The sequence below is a fragment of the Lytechinus variegatus genome, chromosome 1, assembly GCF_018143015.1.
Source record: "Lytechinus variegatus isolate NC3 chromosome 1, Lvar_3.0, whole genome shotgun sequence".
Classification (NCBI taxonomy): Eukaryota; Metazoa; Echinodermata; class Echinoidea; order Temnopleuroida; family Toxopneustidae; genus Lytechinus; species Lytechinus variegatus.
Window position 1 is genome coordinate 63,629,453 of NC_054740.1, and position 9,553 is coordinate 63,639,005.

Here is a 9,553-nt window from a genome sequence, read left to right on the forward strand (position 1 = left end):
TCGGTGTCACCTGGGGACCGTTTCATCAACATTTTTGTCCGAAAAGTTGTCAGATCTGACATCTTTCCTTGATTCTGATTGGCTGAGAGGCACTGTTACTATAGTAACTGTCGGATAAAATGGGACTTGTCGGATAAAACGCTCCCCTGGTATGTACTAAAGTACATGTATGTACACAAGGGCCCCATTGCATACATGGAAAAGTACATGTGATTCACCATCCAATGGTAACTAGCTACCATGGTATAACAATGATCAACAGCCAATCAGAATCAAGGATCCCATGATCCCAGGCAAAGTTACCATACTGTAATGGTAACTTTACATGTATATGCAATGGGGCCCTGAACTTGAAGCCATATCATTTCCCCATGATGCAAAAGTTTTGTAATGCACATTTGATTTGATTTATTACTGAAATCAAAATATACGTGCATTGCATGTGAATTATTCCTTTAAATCTGTCTGTATACAGTAATTATATTTTTGGACAGTCTACACCCCCCCCCCCCCATCCCCTACAGGCCAGATTCCCTCCCATAAATATAAACCTGGTACAGTATGTACTATGATGGTTTGATCACTTTGTGTGTGAAAAATCTTGTCATCCAGTGATGTAACTACATGCCCCCCCCCCATCGGCTGGCAAAAAAAAAAAAAACAGGGGAAAAGGAGAAAAAGGGAGAAAAAGAGAAAAGTTTTGGGGGAAGAAGAAATTACTACATGTATATTATATCAGGTTATATTATATTATACTAGAATATTACATAAGAAATATTTTTTTATAAATTTATGAAAAAAAATAGGGCCTATGCGTTCATCGATCCTGGTGCTCGCATTGTCTGTTTGATTAGATATATATATTCATGTTGTACTATTAAAACATCCCGTCTTCAAGTCCATATACACCAAATATATTTCCTCGCACTTCAAGTTACATTATTATTGTTATAGTGACATCTGCTTCTTCTTCAAATAAAGTGATTGCCCCTGTTAAGGTCTGGATATAAAATATTTCCTGTCCATGCTCACGTTTGCATTAGTGGATTAGTGTAGTAGATCCATGGTGAGATACATGTACGTCTGCTCTTCATGAATTCCTAAAATCAGTCCAAGGTTAAATTGTCCCCTTTTCTGGTCTGAATATAAAAACTTTGCGCTCGCATCAATGGGTTGGTGAAATACCTATGGCCTTTAATGGTGTATTAGTACCAACAAGCCTTTAGGGCAAGGCCCCTCTTGCGGACTGAATTCCACAAATTTTCAGCTCGCGCTTCGCGCTCGCAAAATTTGATTAGTGAGATACATACATGTAACATGCTCATAATTACAATGACTCCATACATGTAGGTGCTTAATGTTTTGGGGTTTAAAGAGAAATTCCAGTAGTTTCAGTAAACACTGATTTCATGAGAGAGTCTGTAAAACAAGGCTTAATTGTCAGTATATCATCGAGGATCTAGATCTGGTACAGTTACATAAACTGAACTTTGTGAAATCTTGAAATCTACGCTGAAAAATGTTCACACTGAAGATCACCAAGTTCACAGATAGGCACACGTGGGACAGTGTATTACTGTAAAAGCTGATATTTTCGCGTACAGAATTTTTCGCGAATCGCGGGTGTCCCGACATTTTCGCGGGTTGTTAAATTCGCGATCGGAAGATGTACGAATCATTTTCACAGCATTTCAAAGAAGTAAATCCAGTGCAAATCATGTGCAAATCTTTACCACTCAAAATCTTCATGCTGATATGTCTTTTGTACATAAATATGTCCCTGTAAAAACAGTTAGAAATTATGGAAAAGGTGGCTTAAATTTCACTTTTTTAACCTTTAGATCTAAAAAATCATCATGCCACAGGATCTAATAGGGTTAAGCAATCTTTGGAATTTGTGTTTTGTTTGATTAATTTTTCAAAAAGTTGGTAAAAGTGCAAACTTGTGGAATTTTGTGAACAGAATCTTCACCCTCAAAATTCTGGTCATGTAACTTATGAATATTAATGAGTATGCAAATAGCTACCAATACGTGTGTATAGAGTCAATCAGATGACAATAAAATCAAATTATTTCATGGAAAATACATTTTATTATTACAGTGAGTGTATAAATATTGATAAAATAATGTTAGAAAATAATTTAGGCTCTGATTTCGTTCGAGACATTAAAAAAGTGAAATTCTAGCTAACTTTTTGAATCACTAACTGTACTTTCTAAGCCTTATTTTTTGTACATATAGAGGTGCATATCTCCATTTTAACTATGCAGGATGTTTTCAATAGCAAATCTTTGCTGTTGGGGGCATTGGCACTGACTAAGAAATGTGTCAATATTTTCGCGTGTTGTTAAATTCGCGGCCGATCGGCAATTCGCGAAATCCGCGAAAATAAAACCCCCGCGAAAATAACAGCTTATACATATTATTGCTTGAATAAAGACCCGACGGAAGTGACCGAATCCGCGCTTATTTTGCTTATTTCTCAGCAATTACATGTACACAATTTCTTCCAGAATCCTTTGGCACATATTTTTTATTCATACAAACAGACACTTGGGTGGTCATTATATTATATTCTGTAAAAAGTCATTTTGAGATCGTTACCAAAACTGGAATTTATCTTTAATTCTAACAAAGTTAGCAAGCGCTCGGCGCTCGCAGTAGACGACTTTGAATGAATGCTCTGTATGAATTCATAAAAATAGTCCTTAAAATGTCCGTTTGGGTTCAGCTTGCGTTTTGCACTCGCATTGTTTGTTTAGTGAGACAGATACATGTACGTATCATAATTACATGTACATGTACAAAGTTTGCTTAAAGGAAGCTATAATGTCCGTAGTTCAATTATCCCTAGGATAGAGTCTTGTTTAGATGAAATTATGAAATGGTCAATTATGAATGGTTTGAAGTTAAATTCTGAGAAAACTGAAATCTTGCACATAACATCGCGTCACAGAAACTCAGATAATGTCTCAACTATAAATGTTGCTGGTTCTATTATTCAGCCAGTCTCCAAGGCACGGGATCTAGGGGTAATTGTCGAGAATGAATAAGGAATGAAGTCCCATGTTAACAATATTTGTAGGGCTGCTGCAATTGGGTTACACAAAATTGGGAAAATGAGAAAATATCTTGATAGGAAAACAACAGAAAAATTAGTACATGCCTTCATCTTAAGTCACTTAGATAATAATAATAGTTTACTATTCGGTATAAAGGAATCGAGAAGCGATAAATTACAACATATCCAAAATTCTGCTGCAAGACTTATAACTCGAAAAGGAAAATTTGAACACATCTCCCCTATTTTATCTGACCTTCATTGGCTACCCATTCGATCAAGGATCAAATATAAACTTCTCATATTAACATTCAAATGTATTCATGGTATTGCCCCTGCTTATCTTCAAGAACTTGTCCAGATTCATAAACCTAAGCGTAATCTCCGTTCTGGCTCACAAAATCTTCTCTCTGAAATTACTGTCAAGACCAAATCATATGGGGATCGGGCTTTCCAGAAAGCTGCACCAGCCCAATGGAATTCTCTTCCATCGACATTAAGAAATATTACCCAGCTTGAGAAATTCAAAGTTCAATTAAAAACCCACCTTTTTCAGAATGTTTGATTTAGTCACTCGCGCATAGAGACCTGTAGGTGTTATGCGTATTTAAGAAATGTACTATTATTATTATTATTATTGTCCTTTTTTAGGTCTGAATATCAAAAATTTGCGAGCTTGCATTACATGTATCTATTCAGTGAGATACATATCCCTTTAAATACAGGTACATGTATGTCAATCGGGTCAGTATACCTGGCAATCGAGTGCGCTTCACACGCCCACTACATGTAGGTGACTCCGAAATTTTGCTGGTGCCCCCCCCCCCATGCCGTGACCCACGGTTCGCCACTGTTGTCATGAATTAAGATTTACAGTGTAGGACTTGTATATGTATCTCTGAAATAAGTGGTTTACAAGCCACTTGAACATGATACGGCTGTAACCATTTTTCCCACCTCTTGGTGTAAAACACAGGGTAATTTTCAACAGGTTTTATACTTGTATGGGCTATCCTATTCACATGTAAAAGTGAGCAAATACTTAATGTAGTAAACAGATAACCCCCAATATACACTGTACATAATAAATTAAAAAAAATAAATATATAAATAAATAAACCGAAAATGCATATTTAAATTAATCAAGTAAATTAACAGATAAAAATTTTAAATACCAGACAAAGATACACATGTACAAGAAAATAAAAATGAAATAACAAAAAAGTAAAACTATACATGTATGGGCGGTTAAGGCAAATAAATGTAGCCAGAATGCCCACATGCACACGTACGTACTGTATGTACAACATGTACAATATATATGCTTATAAAAGGGAGACTGGCTCAGCAAAAAACTAATTAACAGTCACTTGATAACTTACATATGTACCATAGTGTAAAACGAAGGTCATTTTGATTGGTGATGGTGTTGGTGTTGGAAACAATTTTGATTGCCTTTCCCAGCTAATTTGTTAATCTGAATTGACATTTAATAAATCATTGGCTTCCAACAAGAAAGGACTTATTTTTAAGATTATTTTTTTTGTGTGTTATGCCCTTTTAATTTTTTTTTAATCACCTAAGATATCAGATTTTATAATCTTTCAATATCAAAAAGAATTTTTTTTTTAAATAAAACCACCATGTTTAATGTAAAATTCAACCTCACTCCAACATCAAAAGATCAATGCCAAACCACCCAATACATGTACATGTATTGTAGGCCTTCATGAATGTCTGCCACATTGGTCATTGAATATCAATAAAGATTTCTGTTTCAAGTAGCAGCATCCTATGAACTACATGTACAGTACATCCTCTGAACTTCAGAGAGCTGAATCTGTCTATGAAAAAAATGATTCACTCATCCCAAAACTTTGATACAGTATCTTCCACTCTTTGACATGTACATGCATTCAAGCCTATCCTGCATGCACCCTCTAGTAAAGCTAGCCTCCTCGTGATGCATGGTCCACCTGCGACACTGACCCCACACTTCAAATGTCCCAGTACCACTCTACCTATTTAGGAAATCAAGATGGAATATGGAGTCGCATCATTTGCATGAACTCCTTCGAGATGGTATTCTGAGTCACCAAGTGCCAATCTTCTATAACCTTCCTTTTACTCTTCATTTCCTTCTCTTTTTTCTTCCCATCCATCAGTATCGATTACTCTCTTATTAATTTCCCACGCATCATGCGAGATAATCATGTTCGGTGTGAACAGGATGAGCTTAAAAAATAGACTACTCTACGTACATGTATGTTGCATATGTACATGTATGTGTTGTGTTACAAAGAAATCCTGTCCTTATTTACATACTGTATGTGTACATACATACATGTAGAGGCCAAAGTACAGCCCGCCATTTTTTTTCCTCAAAATTCTTATACTGCAATTTTACAGCAACTTGCTGATATATAATTATATACATGTAAATAGGCCTATAGTTTGCTTTATACACATGATACATGTTCAGTATGTCACAGCATACTGTACATGCACATGTAGATACAAGTGTACATGTACATGGTACTCCAAGGGCCCCCAAACCCTGTTTCATTTTTTTTCCCCCTCAATACAAAAAATATAACTTTTTCCTTCACACAATATCCATTTTGTTTCACTCATTCTAATAATGTACCCATAGGCCCCCTACATGGAAATGATAAAAACTCTTGAATACTTCAGTTCAGTGAATGTACAATACTTGCCCTACACATGTTCATGTACATCATCATGCAGTGTACATGAAGGCTGCCTACTGGTACACTGTAGTTCAAAGGCATTCTTCCCCTCTTCCTACATGTAGATTCTTTGTTCAACAAACATCATAAAAAAACAATGTTTGTTTCCAACCCAAGTCCAAATATCTGTATGTGATGAGCATGGGAATTGTACACTTGCAAAGCCTCATTGATGTACAGTGTACAATGTACATATACTCAAACACACTAGACTGTCTTTATATGTAACAGTGGGGATTCTCCCATCACACACTTGTCTAGACTTGGTTTTCCTCTCTAGCATGTGACTATCGAAAGAACCACTCGTGAGAAAAATCAACAACATTAATTTTCAACAAATTTCCAGAAGGAATGTATCCTGGAATATCCCCTGAATTAATAACATCAAGAGATACATGTACAGGTGTAGAAAGAGATTAACATATTGAAACCAAAACAAATGTTTATGAGTCATGGCATGATAAAGTACTCATGTTTACAGTTCAGTCCAAGAATGAAGAATCACAACCATCTCACAAAGAACCTAGTACATGTATTCTTTCACTTTTATAATTCATACAATTTATAATTATTTGTTTATGCAAACTTAAAAGCGGACAAAAAGTACAATGGACAAAATACAATTTAAATCAATAAATGTATGTTTAAGTACATAATGTAAAAAGTTACAAATGACAAAAGAAAAGTGTTCTAAAAGAAACAATAGAACAAAGTCATGAACAACAGCAAAATTTTGGTACACCATGTAGATTGACATGTTGCACACACCTGCGGCTACATGTACATTGTGTTTCAACATTCAATCGTGACAATATTGAAAACACAAAAGCAAATACCCGGTAAATCATTTGCTACAAGTATACATGTATACACACAAAGACAATGACGCAGAAAGTTTGTATCAAAAACTCTTTATGCATTTTATATGTACCAGTACATGTAAACATAAAGTACACAAACATGTACGAATGTATTACAAAAAATCATGAATTTTCTTATGTCAGCAGCAGAGTTACATATGCAGTGAAAATCTAAAATGAACACTAATTTCAAGCAAGACATGACCGCGACTCGAATGTGAAAATATCTATTAAAATATGTTTCTGCATCTTCTGCTACTCCCTGGGGACGAGACCATCTTACGTTAACTTTCAATAAAAAACTATTTTCACTAAAACCTTGATAGTGACTGGCTGCAGAGCATTGTACCTGTAATGGCAAAGTTACATGTACATGGTCCCCTGAAGGAAAGACCCTTTTTCTAAAGGAGATATCAGGAGAAACGTTGGTTTGTAAGGTATTAAAAAGGATGAATCAGGCCCAGCTGACCAGGTTGCTGGAATTTGCTCAAAAAATTTCTTATTCTCTTTATTTTGATTTTTAGTAGAAAATTTGATGTCCATTGTACAAATTTAACAGTTAGTATAATTCATAATTGCAAAGTTCTCTACACTGTAGCAGTTCTGCTTGTAATACCATTGACACCAATATAAAAGTAATGACACTCAATCTCATTAAAGTACATGTAGGCTTCATCAACAATGTTGGACAGGTCACATACATGCACATGTATATCCCCAAGTTTTAGGAGGGAAGTGAGGTAAAAATTATCATTAAAAGAAATTGAAAGATAGAAACATACACATCTTCTTTTTTTTTAGTTTCACCCAAGTGGACACAAAAAGAGCTGGAAAAAAAATAAAACCCACCTCCCCCCCAAAAAAAAGAAGTCTTTATCTCCCACGCACCTGAGCTGAATAAGATCGAAGTGTATAGTAGAGATAAATGCTTAAACAATTTGATAGTGCCGGATAACGTTAGACAGGCTATGTTAGGATATTAAAGTAAAGTCTTTTTAAAATCTTTTACAGGAAATGTAGAAATGAACAAGAGTATTAATTCAAACATGCAGAAAAAATAAATTTCAAAAGCATATTTTTACCCATTTTTAAGGTAAAACATGCATTAAAAATGAAGTTTTATACTTACTTGTCAAACTCTGTATTATCATGGTCACAGCGTACATCTTTATGCTTCTGCCAGTTTTTTCCATGTTTGCATGTGGTAAGAAGTATTATATCCACTCCATTATGCAAGTGATAAAGGGCATTCCTAGTGTCTGACCCGATCCCAAATAAATAACGCTTTCCTTTAAATGCTAATAAATACTTTCTTTGTACTGGGAAATTATTTCCTTGCAAGTCCCCTGAACTGCCTCCTTTTTGGGGATGTGTTTTGGCAAACAGCGGCAGTGAGATGTCAAAGCGAGGCCTGAAATACTGTTCGGAGAAACTTGCTTTTGCCAAAATCGCTTCTCCCATGTTGAACCCCAAATCTTCTGAGTAGTCAGGCCATGTCCCTGAATAGAGGTTAAAAATAAGGTGGTTTTTTCCATTATTCCAATGGCTCAACTTTGATATACTGCTCTCTATGTTTTTAACATATGTAGATGACAGTTTATCTCTGTCTAAGGTATCTATTGAAGTCACAAACAGACATGCTTCATCTGCATTGGTTGTAAAGTATCTTGACTCACGAATGGAAGTTAAAATGTCCATGTACAACTGGCTGGGTTTTTGATAAGATAATGGATAAATAAACACTTTAAAACCTTCTTTACATTTTGAAAAATCAAAACATGTCTCCATCCGACACTTCTTGTCTTTTCCCTGTGCCGAAATGTCTTGTAAGCTCGATGTTTTACCATCTCGCTCGTAGTTCGTTTCCGACCGGTCCTCGATGGATCGTAGCCGGGCAGCCAAGGTAGCTTGCTCCCTCTGCGGGCCGTGTAGCATGTGTAATCCTCCATAGTACAGCAGCAGGAGTAACAACCCTGTGAAAAGTACTAAAATATATCGTTTGCGGGCTTGCATGACTCTGACCGGCCCTCAGTCATTAGCCGGTAACTCAAACGGCACCTCTATGCTATTCCTTGCAAAGATTATCATTGAAAAAGATGTATTACGGTGGACATTCCAGAATCCATCATGTAGGTCGCCATGTTGTTTTGAGTCTCCATCCATTGAGTGCAACGTACACAGCTGTATAGTGTGTAGTGCATGTAGCTAGCGAGCTAGACAGAGCATCGGCTCGACGCTCCTAATAAATTGACCCCAAGTCGAGATTCATCGATCCACGGTGGGGTAATAGACCCACGGTACCGGTTCCTCATGCATGCATGCGGACGTTGTCTAACAAGTTGAATGCCCGCGGTTCAATACCCATTGAACTGGTGACACCGGTGGTGACACAGAATCATATTTCCCCTTAGGTTCTTGGCTTGTTTTTTTTTTCATCTGAAAAATGAAAGAAAATTGAGCGGGATACCCGTCAGAAAATAACACCCGATATTATTTCACATCACTATTTATTTAGAAAGGATTTTCATTTGGTAAGGCTACAGTGGTTACCCCCTGCTGAAAAAAATAAAACAAAAATAAAGATAACTTATACTCTATTTTTATTTCAAAGTGTACTTGATAATGTATATTTCAACTATAGAAAACACAATATCACGTACAGTCTGAATAAATAAATAAATATTTGAAATGGCTGAAACGGGGCCCGTTTGCAGTAACTCATGAAGAGGATACATACACACCAATGAAATAATGTAAACTGCGTAGGGCGAGCTGATTTTTCCTTATATTTTGACCTGAAATGACAGTTAGTTTTTTGTCACTTTTTCAATGAATTAAATAAACAACCACAAAGCGCTATGGCGTGCCAAGTGTACGCCA